We start from the raw sequence: 15,846 nt of genomic DNA, 5'->3' as shown, positions 1-15,846 counted from the left end.
AAAAAGCACGCCAGAAGAAGGGGGAAAAGCCTACAGCACATACACATCATGCTGTGCTTTCCTAAGAACATGAATTTTAAGAGGTTTGGTTTTAGCCCTGAAACTCCTCCACCGCTACATTTTGTCTCTCTAATACAACGGGAGTTTCACAGCAGAATACGTAGAGAATTTTTTTTCTCCTCTCCAGTCTTCCAAACAACAAAATACGCAAAGACAAAAGATGGCTCCTGCAGAAGTCAAGCTTTGCAGGCCAGGGCAAAAACTGGCCACTAATCCCACGCAGGTTTTAATGCGTGCCCCAACCCTCCTGTTGGGCCCAAGCCAAAGCCAACTCGGGGTGTTCAAATCCGTGAATTGTCTCTGCACAATGCCGAGCGATCCTCGCTTCCTGCGCGCTCATGGCCAATATTCCTGTCGTGGACGTATAGGGTCTGCTTCGGAGCCGCCGGTTTGCTGCTCCAAAGGAAGATTAACAAATAATAATAATAATAATCAAAACCTTAATCAACGCTGCACTTCAGAAAAAAATCACGGTGATAGATGAACGCCAAAAACGGGCTCTTTGCCTGAAGTATGCTTCCAAGGTAATCACAAAAATACTAAGAGATTCTGTAAAATGCAGTAAGCCAAGTTAAATGTCTGATTGTCAGCAGCGCCCAGCACACTCATGTCAGACGCACTATGCAAACAGCTCTGCATTTTGTTCTCCCAGTTGAGAGAGAGCTCTCTTCCCCGTTAAACTCCAGCTGAACACCAAGCTGGAGCTTTTTAGCAATCATTCATGATAGCAAAGTCCTGGCATTCACATTTGACTTCTGGATGCAAGGCAGCCTTCCACGCCAAGCGCTGGCAAGTTGCGTTTTACAAAAACATTTTTAGAGCACAAAGCATTTGGTAAAGTGACCCAGGATGAACCACGGTAATTTGGAATAAAGCGTGCGTGCTTAGCTGCCCCCGGGCCCCCACCTCTGCTGCAGCATTTCAGCAAAGCACCAGGGCTCAGCCCTGCAGGAGCATTGGGTCCCTCGGTGCCCCTTCTCTGGGGACACTCGTTAGGGACACCATTTCCAGAGCAGGATGCCACCCTCCCTGCACCGCACTGGGAACGCCGAGGTACCACACCGTGCATTAAGCACAGACTGGCAAACGCAGCCGACAAATTCTATTCTCGTCCTCTCGCCTGCCTTTAAATTGGAGGTGGTTTAAAAATAATATTCAGACCATAGGATCCTGAGGCATGTCTGCTGAATCTAGCAGTGTTTGCATCTAGCACAGCTCAAGCATGTCAAGTTTGTTTCCTTGGAAACAAAGGCCAATTTGCAAGCGTTGCTTTCTTCCTTCATTTTTTTCCCCTTAAATATAATGAAGACATACCTGCAGCTGTTGTTGATACAAAGGAATTAAAGCTGATTCACGTACCAACAAAGTCCATAAGAGAATTATTAATACATTTCACTAATGAACAATTGGCTTGCTGCACTAAGGGAAAACCACAGTTCATCACTATTTAAAAATCCCTTTTTCCCTTCAATAGATGCACACTCAAGGCACGGCATTTATAGTCTCCTTGGGGAGAGGGAGGAAAAAAAAGGAAAGCCAGATTCATTTGCTTACCCTAGGCTAGGTACACGGGTTCCAGCGGAGGAACAATCTAAGAGGGAAATCCTGTATTGCTCCTAACACCGCTCCGAAAGCTGCAGCAGCAGTGCTCAGAGCACACCTGCTTAACACAGGCTGAAGAGCCAGCACAAGCTCAATAAAGAGGAAAGCAGTAACATCTCCTAGATGTGTTCGGCCAGTTTTAAGCCCAACTTTTTCTCAGCAAGGGCATGCATTAGGGCTTAAGTGGGGAGTCAGCTTTTCCGCGCAGCCGTAACTCTTCTCCCAGACAGAGCCTGCTCACATCAGAGGTCCTCACGCTGAAGGCAGTAAATCCCGCGGCGATGACACACAACCTCTGTGTGGGCAAGAAGGGAGGGAGGGCAAAAAGTGTCAGAGGTGCGCTATCCACAGCCTGCTTTGCAAAGGCACCTGCACCTTCCAGAGCCTTCATTGGGAATCACAGGTGCTCAGCACCTTTCAAAAACCTGTCAGATAAAGAGTAACATGGACACACATGAGGACAGTAAATAAAATTATGGCTCCTTGAACACGCTGTCCCGGAGGCTGACCTGGCACAGAGCTCGCTTCCCAGCACGCCAGGGCTCCAGCTGCAATCTCAGCTTGGGGACCCGAACGTCCGAGGGAGCAGAGCCTGGCTCTTCAGCTGCACCAACAGGAGCTGGTGGAGCAAGAGCAGTCTCCTTCCCCCACATCAAGGACAAAGCCTCGCGATTCCCTGCCCCTGGAGGCCCAGTTTCACCACCAGAGCCATCAGCACCCACCACCAACCCCAGATGCTCCAGCACTTCTGAAGGTCAGGGCTCGGACTCCAACGCACCCCGTCCGCCAAGGAGGCTCCAAACTTGCAAATGCCTCTTCACTGACAGTGAAGCCTTGGTAGGACCAACCACTGCACTCAGCTGTAGACAAAAAGCACCAAAAACTACCTCCAAAATGTCAGGCAGAACTGCTCAGTGTCTCACCCGAGAGCCTGAGAACCGAACCTCCACTACCCTGCCCTTCAGTGCGGGTGAACAGCACCCAACAGCAGCAACACGCTTCCATCCCTGCTGCAATCGAGCAATCCTAGAAGCAAATCCCCCACTCTGCAAATGGGAGCACCCTATACCGAGTATAGGTAGGTATTCAAATTACTCAGTTTTATCCCAACCCATGCCACAGTCTTAGGGCTTTGTGCTGTAGCCACCACAAATTCTGGGGGAAGAGCAAGGAAAATGATCTAGCTCTTTCCAATCAAAAGCAGAACATATACTGAAAAAAAAGCACCTAAACACCACCATGTACAAAAGAACCAGGCAGATGCACCGTGATTTGCTTAAATATATTGTAACAATATAAATAGTTATGGCTTCTTTATAAAGGAATCCATAACAAGAGATGTGAGTAGTAGATAATATGACTGTCTCCATTTTACAGATGGAAAAACTGAGGCTTGGAGAAGTAACTGCTAAAAGTTGCTGGAGTGGTCCTACATACATGTATGGGACAGAGGAACGTGGGAAAGGTGACCTGGACCCGAGGGCCTGCTCTGCTGCTCTCCTGCCGAGTCGCATCGGGTGGCTGAGCTGGGGCAAGATCCAAAGGAGGTGTTGGGACAGCCAGCGCGGGACAGCTTCACCTTGCGCCTCAGTGAAGTTCGGGCATTTTAAGCTCCTCTGAAAATCTCATCTTCCATTATTTAAAAATAAAATAAATTGATTAAAACAAAATGCATCAATGTAATAACAAATGTCTCAGTATTTTCTCCCTCTGTATCAGATTCCCTGTAACGAATATGATTTTCGGAGGGGAGGGGAAATATTTATCCGAACCAGCAAGCTTTCAACCCTGAGAAGCTCTCCATGCCCACTGCTGAGGTCCAAAGCAGGAGGGTGCCATGGGGGCGACTCCGTGACAGCAGGACGCAGCCCAGAGTCACGCAGGAGGGAGGTCAGATCCGAACTGAGCAAGGGGAGCAATAAATTCAGATTAGTCACTTCGCAGAAATTTCCTGTCAGATAAGTGGGTGCACGTCAAAGCATCCGAGGCAAGGACAACGAGCTCACTTAGCTATTTTTTTATGCAGATGTGTTCAACACCTGGCAAACGTTTAGGTGACAACACTGTATGGAAACCAACGCCGACATGGATACAGGGCGAGGGTACACCACTTACTAGCAAACTGAAGACTTGCTTCCCTTCCCTTCTCTTCCCCTCCAGCCTGGCAGGCGCTGCCGCGCTGCTCGCAGACATCCGAGGGCACGGAGCCAGCGCCTGGGGCCCCACGTATTCCTGGAGATTTCCGAACACAGATTTAAATTCGGGAAGATAGTCACAGGATTTATTTTAATGCCCAAATCATTAAACCATCCTCTTTGATTGGGTTCCCAGAGCTGCACTGATAAAGACTTGCTGTATTACAGCAAACACATGCGAGGCTGAGACTCATAGCTCAGCTCGAAGACTGATGAGCTCACTCTGATACTTTCCCACATGAAAGCTCTGTAGAAAGAGCAAATTTCAAATCAAGAACCGCTCACTGATCTCGGGTGGCCAGCTTGGACAGCGCCTTTCAAGCCTGCATCTCCTACAGCAAGGTGCAGCACTCGGTGCACTTGACAATAAAGCACCAGTTTCACATCAAAAATTAAATCACTATTGCAAAAAAACAAAACAAAACAAAACAAAAAACTCCTTCCAATTCTCCCACCTTTTCCCTCCACATATAACATGCTTATTTGCCTCTCAGGGAGGCATCACTGTGTTAACATTTTAAATTAAAGTGCCCGCAATAGAGCAGAGCACTAGAAGAAAAGCGCCCGCACCAGACGCCGCAGCAATGCGAGCAGCTCGCAGAGCCCCGAGCCAGGGGAAGGGGAAAGCTGAAGGTTGCAAAACGGCTGCAGCCCAGCCCCGGGCTGCCCGCTCTTGGCCACTGCAGCCAAAACGTTCTGGAGGCAAAGCAGAAGGCAGCAGGCTACTGGGGAGAACTTTTGCACACTTCTATTACAGGGGGAAAGGGCTTCAGCCCTGCCCCTGCTCTGCACAAAGCTCAGGCTCTGCCTCCTGCTGTGCGATCTGCATCCAAAGCCCCACAGACCCCTGGAAGCTTCTCCTCCGCTCTCGTGTCCCGGAGAAGAGGCAAGCAGAACTGCTGCTGCTCCGCGTTGGCAGCACACCAAAAAATAGTGCACAGGCAACAGGAGAAGACAAATCCTGAGTTTTTTCCCCTTCTGAGACAGGAAGCCAAACATCGGCCGTCGGCAGCCGCCTGCTCGCTCTCAGGCCTCGGTGAAACAAACTTGAGGACGGCCGAGGTCAGCCGGCTCCTCCAGCGCTCTGCCCAACATTTTCTCTGCGGCATCGGCCCTGCTGCTGGCCCCGAGCAGCGCACCCACACAGCTCCTTCCCCTCTGCCTCTGGAAGGGGGTGAAATGCCCGGTCGGCCCCAGGTGAGGGCCGTGCCAGCTGAGATGGCCACAAGGGGAACATCCCCTGGGTGTTGCCATCATCACGGCAATATTTTTGGTATTCCCCTTTCGTTACATGCCTCGGATATCAGTGTGAGAACCTGCACGGGGATATGCAAGGGCCAAGACGGTGGCACGCCTGCAGCACCGCTATTTTTTCCTTTTTCTAAATCCTTCTGTATAAGGAGCAGAGTAAAGGACCAGTTGTAAAGCAACCCGAGATGCTTGCCATTTCAAACCGTATTTAACACCCTTCTTCCTCTCTGCAGTGAGCAGAGCCTTGCAGAATTCCTGCAGTGCCCCACCTATCCCCCTTCCCACTTAAACGCACCCGTTCCCAAGGAGTTTGAACGGATGCCATAAAGCAAAGTTTAACTTTAAACTATAAAAATGCAAAACAGGCTGCACCCGTTGCGATACGCAGACGAAAGGAAGAGAAACGTGGTTCATAAAAACCACAGTAAATGCAAATTCTCCTGCAGCAGTGTAGCTCACATGGACCTACCCATGGATAAGTGCCAGGCTGGACCGCTCGCGTGGCAAGGCAACCTGCAGGGAGGGATGTGAGCGTGTGGGAGCTCCTGCATGGGTCTAAACAACAGAGGGAGGACACCGACACCGATGTAGGACACCAGTGTGTATATAAAGTGACCGAACCCAGTAGCCTGAGGGATCCATTTATGTTTGTCAGGTGCTCACACCTCATTTCTGATCCCTGTAACGCTGCCCTGCACTGCCAGTTAACCTCAGCTTCAGGAGTCCGTCAGACTCCTCGGGAAGGAGGACGGTTGCTGCCATCGTTTTGCTTCACAAGGGCCATGTCCCGGCAGCTCCCGCCCCGATGATTTGCGCAGCTGCAGTACAGCGGGCTGCTCAAAGAACCGCGGCCATCTCAGCCTGCGTCCCACCGAAAAAACTCACCAAGTGTTTTGTCCCGCAATTATATAACGCACTGCTAGAGGTGAAAGCCGAGCTTTTTGGTAAGAAGCAAGCTCCACTGAGCTCACGCCTTCAGACTGGCGATGCCTGCTGGTGACACAATTCATTTTTCTCTCCATGTGTAGTTAATTAAGTGCAGCATCTGCCTGCACTGCAAAAGCCAATGCGCTTCTGTATTAAAAGGGCTACCTTAAGGTAGGTTGCATGGAGGTTGAAATTTTATCACCTTGTAAGCATATAAAATACCAAGTTGACTTCAATTAGCCAAATAAAAACATGCTTTGCCTCCGCCAGGCTGCAGGAGCAGCCACCCACCTGGATGCCAGCACAGCGCTTTCGGCGTCGTGGACAGCGCGCGACTGCGGCACAGCCACAGAAGACACACGTGTCAGGGCCGTACCTTGGGACACGCGACCAACACGAGCTCTTTGTTCGTTATCTGTGTCCGGCTGATCTACCTTCTCTTCGCAGTTACCCACCTGCAGGGGTCTGGGGGGAGGCCTCCAAAATCAGAACCCGCAGAGCACTGCCTTCCCCAGCCTCTCTTAAGCAACAAGAATTGGAGCCCCTCTGCCATGCCCGTGGAGAGAAGTGGGGCCAGCTCTTCCCATTCATCACTCCATCGTGATTCAGGGGCTTGGGGGAATTTTTTAATCATTTTTTAAACACCAGCATAAAGGACAAAGCTGCTACAGAGACAGTGATCGGAACTTGCCTCCAAATCCCTCATTTTGTTTTCCATCTTCAACCACTTTCCATCTTCCTACATATTCCTACACCTACATACTGAGGTGTCTTTCCTCAGTTACTTTGGGATCAGGGATTTTTCTGTTTTCAGCTGTTCGCAAACACACGTGCCCATGTCTGCATGTTTCAAAGTTTCACTGTCTGTGTCATTTTTTTTCCTTCTGTTTTGAACTCTATTCCCCTATTTGTAATTCCCATTTTTAATTTCTCCTCCGTTTCTGATTTATTCTCCATCCTACTGCTCCTGTTCTAGTCCTCCCACTATCCTCTCAAGGCAGGCTGCACAACACCAGCCCTGTCCTCACCTCTGCTGAAGTTAATCTGTGCTACGGGGTCCCTACAGCAAAGCTGCAAAGCCAAGAGAGGCACAACGGGATGCGCGAGCAAGCAGCCAGATGTCCTCCCAAGGACCTCATCAAGACTGGGACCTCCGTCAGGCTCCGAGGGCACAGCCAGGGGGTGGCCAAGGAAGGGGTCGATGCTCGTTTCTCTTCCGACTCCAGATCTCTGCCTCCCCTCCCCAGCAGGCCCACTGGCTTTGCAGGGAAAGTTTATGGTGACGGCCTCCGCTACGTTATGCCTTATATTGCCACTTGCTTTCTTCTACCTTGAATCGTTAACAATCCCCATTTATCATCACACAATTATTATTCTCTACATTAAAATAATTAAGAAAATTGCACTAAGCTTCAGGTTTTAAGAGAGACAAACTACCCCACAGGAAAGCACGCACTTTTTCTTCCTTTTTAGCAGATGAAGTAAAGCACAGCTGACTTTTGAGCCCGCCAAGCTGCCATTCTGCCCTTTTTACATCTCACGCAAAGAGGCGATGTACTCCGGAGCCACAGCAGCACGATCCCGCTGCCTACTGCTTTGCAGCGAGGTATCCTTTTAATACAGCGCAATTAAAAAGGCCTCAAAACATTTTTAACCTTAAATGATAAAAAAGGCTAAAATACAGAACAACTTATGAAATGTGTCAAATTTAAAAAAGAACAGTTCCCAGCTGCCCAGCAATGATGCCTCCCACCTGCTACACAACACGAATGTATTCCCCAGCGCCACAGTGCCTTTGCACATCCACGGCGGCGAAGCCCTGCCAAAGTAAAGCACAAGGGGCCTGGCCTCACCACGAGGCAATGAAGAATTAGGAGAAATTAATAGGCACAAGCAAGATGCCATGCCAAGGCAAACCTCAGCCTCCCCTGCACCCCAAGGAGGCTCTAAGGGATCAGCATCCTCATGGCGTGTCCAGGACACGCGTGGCTCCTTGGTGGAGCCAGGAGAGCAGGGATGGGTTTTAAGCGCTCTCGATCATTCCTCGGAAATAAAATTAAAAAAAAAAATTACTCATTGAGCTATTAGAATGTGCAAACATTTTGCCTCGTGTTCCGACTGCCACATTTAATATTTCAAGCAACATCCAGGCCAATATTGTTGCTTAATTTAACATAACTGGATCCTGAATGCATTTCTAACAGATTAAACCACAGAAATATCCACATGTTTTAATGAGGATTTGGCACTCCTCAGAGCCAAACAGATTTTAGCAATATTTTTGGACTACAAATTCTTTCATTTGAAAAAATTTGAAAAGAAAGCCCACTGGTAATGTATCTGCATTCCCTACATTTCAAGTTTTTGGGGATTTAAGTGCAAATTGGAAAACCTAAATATTTAGTGCCATTCTAATTCAAGCAACATCTGGACAATTTTCTTCGCCTCGTAAAAGATTCCAGCCAGCCCCGCGGAGGCTCAGCGCATGGCGCTCATGCAGAATGGCTCCTTCTCCATTCGCATGCCTCAGTCAGATCCTGTAGTTTCTATGCCAACGAGCATTTGTAACTCTTTAAAAAGCACATTTGGAAGTGGGGGGAGAAGAAAGATTTAAAATGTGATAAAGATTTTTTGTTTGGGGTGGGATTTTTTTTTTTTGGTTTGGTTTGTTCCCTCTGCCCCATCTTAATCATTTTTATTTTTTTTTGAGGAAACCTCAACAAGGTCCAATAACCATCACCTCTCCAGTGGCAGCTTTTCCACCTGCTTCAGAATAAAGCAGTACTCAGTAAAAGAAGCAGAAAGTTTGGTCAGTTAACCCAACACATAAATATATACATATAAACAGACACATATATTTATATATGCGTATATTTATATACATATATATATTTATAGAGATCTCTCTCCAGAAAGAATCAATGCCAACCATCCACCGGCACCTCTCCCACCAGCAGCTCCGCAGCCCCGGCCCCAGCCCCACCATGATAACCGAGCACAGCCAGACGAACCCGTGGCCCCATCCCTGCCACAACCAGCAGGGCCCATACCCGTCTCCCAGTCTCAAGTGAAAACACCAGAAATCAGGCCCAAGCCATCCCCCCAAAGCCCACGGGCTGAGCTTTAACCAGGTTTTGTGGCACCACCTCCCCTCCTCCCCACCCCTGCCCTCGCAGCTGGCTCCAATTTCAGACTTGACGCTTGAGCTGGGAGCCGGGGTGCTCGAGGTGCACGGAGACAAAACCACAGCCGTGAGACAGCAAAGTAAAACATCTGAAGCAAACAATATGGCCTCGCTCGTACCTTTCCTTTTGTTTTTGTCCTTTCACACAGACATGGCCTCCCAAGCATGTGGTCGCCACAAACTCCTCTCCCACCCGCAGCTCAGGCCCGGCGCTGGGCCCGGCAGCCCCAGAGGACGGCAGGCGGGGTGGCGCATGGCTGCTCCCCGCACCAACCGTTTGCTCACAGGCCCAGTGTTAGTGACCCCACGTCTGTGAGCTCCCTCACTCCACCCTGTGCACGTCTGACACAGGGCCTGATGCTCTGGGCTGTGAGGATGGCGAGGCTGCTGACAGAGCCACGGAATCATTCACGATGGAAAGGCCGTTCAGGACCACCAAGCCCAACCATCAGACTGACCCACCAGTCCCATTGCTGGGCCATGTCCCTTGGTGACACCTTCACGTCCCTTAAATACCTCACGGGGTGGGGACTCCGCCACTGCCCCATGAAGCCTGTTCTGGTGCTCAACCACCCTCTCCATGAAGGAATTCTTCCCAATGACCAATCTAAACCTCCCTGGTGCAACTTAAGACCATTTCCTCACATTCTACGAATTATCACCTGAGAAGAGACCAGCACCCTCCCCACTGCAGCCTCCTTTCAGGTGGATCATGTCCTGGAGGAACATGAAAGGACTCTTGCCACTGATGCCACGCAACACTCAATCCCAACCACAGGACCAAGAGAAGACGTTCTCAAGGACATGCATATGGCAAACTTCTCGTCCTTCAGCTAGGCTGTGGGCATGCAGAGGGGAGCCTTGGGCACCCGCAGCCCAAGCAGAGGGGAGGCTCAGGCTGGGTGTTAGGAAAAGGTTCTTCACCGAGAGGTGGTCGGGCACTGGAACAGGCTGTCCAGGGATAAGGTCATGGCACCGAGCCTGGCGGAGCTCAAGGAGTATTTGGACAAGGCTCCAAGACATAGGGTCTGGGTTTTGGGTGGTCCTGAGTGGAGCCAGGGGTTGGACTCAATCATCCTTGTGGGTCCCTTCCAACTCAGGCCATTCTGTGGTTCTGTGACTCTATGAAAGTGCTCACTCACTGCTCCTCTGGCAGGGCAATGGCTCATCCCCTCCACGAGTGCCATAGGGCATAACACAGCCGATGTCAGCAATAACCAGCTGGATGATAGGAAAGGTTACATCCAAAAAACACTTAGTTGGAACAGGCCGGCAGGTCATTGGCACACAAAAAGCCTTGAGAACGAGTGAGGTGCTGTGCAGAACAAAGCCGTGAACGCCCATTTGTTCCACCCTTTGGTGTACTGCCCGGCCAGTTCCCGTCCTCTCACCGCCCTTGCCACCAATCACACAGCCTCTGCCGTTTCACAACCCTCCTGACAGACACGCCAGCAAGCACAGCGCTCTTTTACAAAAACTCAATGTGACTGTAGTTCAGACTCTTCCTCCACACTGTGCATACATAGCAAATGCTTCCCGGAGAACAGGACCATAACCGGTCAGTGATTTACACCCACTGCAGCAAACTAGATGGAAACCTGCACAAGCTGGACATGCTGCTCCATCGGTGACTTTAGCAATGGATCCTAAAATGCCAAAATCAACAGCAGCTTTCTATGGAGAGGAGATGGCCACCCACGTTCTGTGACTGGAATAACTTCTTCCATGCCGTGCACAATGACCCAAGCACACTGTCAGCAAGCAATAATCGTCCCTATCAGCTCAAGAATAAAGAGAAGGGGCTGGTTTCCTGCTGCAGCCCCCCCAGGACTTCTGCACAGGAAGCGAAGGGGTCACTGGTGTGTGAGCACAGGGAGCGATCCTGAATCAATCCATGGCAGAATCAAAGTTTGTCGGGAGTGGCATTAATGAATTCCCCTGCCAGGTTTGTGATGGTTAAAGGCAAACAGAAGATTGGTGGGAGAGGCACAGCAGGTGGACCTTCAGGAGCATACCCACATGCCCAGTCTGGTGGTCCCCAAGCTCGCACTGTGGCCAAGAGGCTCCCGCCCTCCCTCCCCGCTGCTAAGGCTGGGAGCTGAGCATCACCACATCCCCACCGCCCTCCAGCTGGGTGCCACACAAAGATCACGGACATAACAAACTCCTACCCTGCTCTCCTCCATGGATCACACCCTGCTCCTTTGGAGCAATTTCACATAAGGGAAGGGGCAAACATGACAGACATGAGGAATTTATTGCTGTAGGGTTTCTTGTGCTGAAACAGCCCTGAAACTGTCCCTAGTTCCTGCACTGAGCCGAGGAAAGCCAGGGCCATGCTCAGGTCTGGTGCCAGTCCCTGGTCCCCACCTCTGCTGTGCCCTGCAGGGACAACGAAGGGGACATCACGACAGGGCAACAAACCCTCCCTGTCACACCAGATGTTAAAGCACCTCGCACCTTCTCTTCACCTTCCCCCAGCACAATCGCCCATCGATCCCCAAGCCAACATTTTTAGCTGTTTCCCAAAGCCTGTCGGAAGGAAACCGAGGAGCCAGCCGGAGGGCAGCCTCAGTGTCCCCCTCACTCTGGACCAAGCCCGGGCTGTGCCAGGGCTGTGCCACCACCTCTGCCCACAGCTGGCAAGGGCATGGATGCATGGCTGGGAGAAAAAAATAAATGTGCCAGGAGATAAAATATGAAATTCCCTTCCTCAACCAACGCACCTACAAAAGCTCTAATTTAGCTCTCGGGTGCATCACTGCGTATTCCATCACTTCTGAGCCTTTTAAGGAAGCGCTCCAGCATCTTCCCAAATTAACCAGGTAACGCTCTGCGGTCGGACAAAGTTAAAAATAACCAAGAGTGGGGGCTCAGCGAGAAGCTCCTGCAGGGAAAACCTCGTCCCATCACGGCTGCAAGGAAACAGGCCCTTGTCCATCTGCGGGCACTGAAAGGCAGCGAAGCCACCTCCCTGGCAAATGCACAACGAAACCCAAGGACAACGCTCCCCATTAATGCCGGATAATTATAGGGCTTCAATTGCAGGCAGTCCATATATTGCAAGCAAAATCCTACATAAGACTTGCACTATCTACCACAGCAGGCTTGACCCCATTTTAATACGCAGAAGAAAAAAAAAAAGAGAAAAAAAAAAAACTCATAATCCTACAGAACACAGAGCAAATAGCACTCTCTGGGACTACTTGAATACCACCCTATTAAAATACAAACATGTTCCTACAGTAGCTCACTGATTTTAAATATTCACCATCTTTTCATTTCAGGTATTAAGCACTTTGCCTGGCAACTGTCTGAAGGGCAAATCATTATGGAAATAGGAAGACAATTAATTTTCTTTTATTCTGGAAGAGGATTATTGGAATAAATAAAATAATCAGCTTAGACAAAAACACAATTCGCAACTTATGAAAAACAGAGGACTTTTTTTTTCCATTCTTATTTGCAAAGGAAAGATATTCTTGGATGGAGTTTGCAAGGCAAGAGCAGAAGTTTTGGAACTAAATAACCTTGGACTGCTAACTCACAACCCCCTGTGTGCCATCAACAGGAGGAAGGCTGTCATTTCAGACACCTTCAGAGCCACTTCTTTATGTCTGCTGTTATTTAGCAGCTTCAAACACCAGAAAAAAAAAAAAAAAAAAAAGATGCCAAGGCTAATTCTCCTTTTGCACAGGTGTAGGAGCCCCCAGCTACAGGCAGCCCTTATCTGAGCAGGAAAGGCTTCACGGCAGCATCACACCAACACCGGCAGCCACAGACCAGGCAGTGACAACAGCATTTTAGGGTCCCCTCCCACCCATGCCTCTGCACCCAGTAAATCCACATCAAGTCCACTGAAATTAATGGATTTATCTGAATTTCAGACACTGAAGGGGGTATTAGAAGGGGTTTCAAAATCAAGCAGAGGAGGGCTGTATGCTAATGCTTGCAGATGAGTTCCAAGGAGAGAGGTCTCATCAGTGCCGCTATCTGATGGCAGCTCAGCATCACCACTAACATGGCTGAAGGAGTATCGGATACCCTGTGACCTGCATGCATGCCTGCAGATGTGAATTAAGTCAGAGATAATGCATTTAACTCCCAAACCCAGCGGTAGAAATGAATAAAAGGACAAGGCAGCCTTCAGGTGCATGTTAGCATGAGATGCAGTTGTTATTCACTGAGAAATGTTGGGATACCTGGTAAGAAGCGTACCGTTGTTTCTGAAAGCCTTCTCCAACAAGCAGTGTGAGGTATAAAAATAGCGTGGAACCTTTGGTTCAAGGTTGCTACAGCCTCGAAGAAGATAGAGAGGTAATTGATGGAGGCACAGATTCCTGGGAACACTAAGGACTGTAAAAGTACTGAGAAATCAAATTGATGATCTGGAAAATAAGACAAGATTAAGAACAATCAGGTTAGTGGGGGCTCCTGAAGGAGCAGACGCAGGAAAAAGCAGACTCGTGGCTCACAGTGGATTGTGGAGGAGGTTAGGGATGAATAATTTCTGATGTCGGTTGCACATCCCGGCGAGCCGGGTCCCCAGCTGGGACCAGCAAGCAGCACCATGCACTGCTGGTGAATGGGCTGCCTCACACCTTGCACAAATCCAAGCCTGGATCCGGGCTCCCAGCACCGTGCCCCCACTCCCTGGCTTTCTAAAGCAGCCTCTGCACAGCCCCAGGTGCCCATGGGCACGTGGCAGCAGCTGGAGAAGGCAGCAGCTGGATGAGCTCCTGCAGGCACCGGCACCGCAGGGCGCAGCCCTCTCCTCTGTTTGCTTTTTAGCTGCAAGCCTCTGCGGCAGCAAGTAGGTCACGGGCGAGACAGCGCTCGAAGCATCACCTGCTGTTCACTTCCTCTTCTTTTAGGAGCCACCAAGGCGCTTCCATCCCTGCACTGCCACCCTTGGGACCCAGCACGGCCCCGCCATCCCTCCTGTCCTCTCCTCCTCTGGCTGTGGCAGTGCAGTGAGGGGCTGCCTCCCTGCCCCGCTGCACCCCGTATCTCCTGGCCACCAGGCACACGGCCCTACAGCAGGGTTTTCACTGCAGACCATATTTTTCCAAGCACAACAGAGAAATCATAAGCATGTTGCATTGCTCCTCCAGCACTCCGAAGCCTGAACATATGCCTTCCGCGCTGATCAATTCATTAAGCTTCATCCACCATGGGAATGGGGTTATCCTACTAATTTCACAGCCAGGTTAAGAAATGCTGCTCCTTCCCCTGAGCCTGCCACTTCACTTACAACAACCCCCAGGGATAAAGGGGTGGGAATCCTCTGCTCCCAGCTGATCAGGTCCCCTCTCCAGGCAGGGCTCCCCAGGCACAGATCTCCGTGCCCGGCAAGGAGATGCTGCGCAGACCTTCCCCGCTTCACCCGGGACATGCGCAGGGCATGAAGCAGCAAGGAGGCTGCACAAGGTGCAAAGGAAGCCGAAACGCGGCCGTACCCTGGATTTGGAAGTGGCTGGGAAGGCAGGAGGTAAAACTGCTCGTCCAAAGTGAGCCTCGGTAAGGCACAAACACAGAGGTGCTGAGCTGCTTGGCAGAGAGAGGATCCATCACAGCAACTAATTACAAGGCTGATACCACAACGTCTGGTTTTAAAGTCGTTACCAATTGACTGCAGGTTGGCTGAAGCAGTTAGAATGAAGAGAAGCAAAGGCAACAGGCTTTGAAGTGGTCATTATTTGATTATTAGAGACTGGGACTTGGTGCGACGTATCACCCAGCAGTAACTTTCTCCTTCCTGCGATCGCTGCGGTTGTGCCAAGCTTCTTCAGACACGCCTGTGAGATTCAGTCCCATTTTCTTGTGCCAAACACTGGCCTTGGCTGCTACCGAAGTCCCAAATTCGTGTTTCAGTTCCTCCACTGAGCAAGGTCATGCCAATGGAAAAGAGACACAACTGGCCACATGGGCAGGTTTTTTCACAGAAATCCAGGACATTCAGGCAACGAACCCCAAAATGCCACGTTTCACATCTCAATAAAAGCCGCACGGATGCACCCCCTGCATGCACGGCAATCCAGGCAGCCCCATCTGGGGTCCACACGATCAAAACTCCCCAGGTACTATTTGGGGCTGGGCTGACGTTCCCGTTCTGCCTGGAGTACTTCAGCTCAGCCCGAGCACTGGCCAGCACCTCCCACAGACACCCCCTGTCCCCAAGGGTGCTGCTTCTGCCGGCCCCACAGCTCGTGGCAGTGCCCGTACCACCCGCATGGTGCTAGGCTGGTGGCTGCTCCCTGTGGAGCTCCAGATCGCATCTGCAAAGTTTTAAACTGGACGGAAATTAAATGTGGATGTAGCTTCTCTTTTTTTTTTTCCCCTTCAGACTTCGCTGCCGCAGGGCCTGCCGGAGCTGAAGGTCTTCTTGGCAGAGCAGAGGAGCACTGCTTCGAGCCGGAGGCACAGCACCCCCGGGACACTGAAAGCTTCCTAAGAGCTGCACTCCTTCTAGGGGCTCCCTCTGAAAACAGCTCCTTTTCCCTATTTTCCTCCAAAACAAGAAGAGGAGGAAGGCTCTACTCTTTGGCTTTGAGCCACAAGGCATGCCATAAGGGAACAGTGCCACGTTTCTCCTTTCGCTAAACTTCTTCCCTGTTTCCTGGTGCC

General features: G+C 50.4%; 1 protein-coding gene across 21 annotated transcripts in view; it reads right to left on the bottom strand.

Moving 5' to 3' along the window:
- The window catches only part of EHMT1 (euchromatic histone lysine methyltransferase 1), a 115,884-nt gene that overhangs the window by 78,533 nt on the left and 21,505 nt on the right, over positions 1-15,846 (bottom strand). The window contains exon 1 of one of the 21 annotated variants that reach the window (XM_040531923.1): positions 13,438-13,456. The exons of 19 other annotated variants lie outside the window; for them this stretch is intronic. The gene's annotated coding sequence lies outside the window, so the exon portion shown is untranslated. Of the gene's footprint in view, positions 1-13,421; positions 13,457-15,846 lie in introns of those variants that run through there. One more of the 21 variants, XM_040531920.1, reaches the window with a different exon arrangement.

The sequence above is a fragment of the Cygnus olor genome, chromosome 19 (genome assembly GCF_009769625.2).
Source record: "Cygnus olor isolate bCygOlo1 chromosome 19, bCygOlo1.pri.v2, whole genome shotgun sequence".
Taxonomy (NCBI): domain Eukaryota; kingdom Metazoa; phylum Chordata; class Aves; order Anseriformes; family Anatidae; genus Cygnus; species Cygnus olor.
This window is presented reverse-complemented; position numbering and strand designations above follow the sequence as displayed.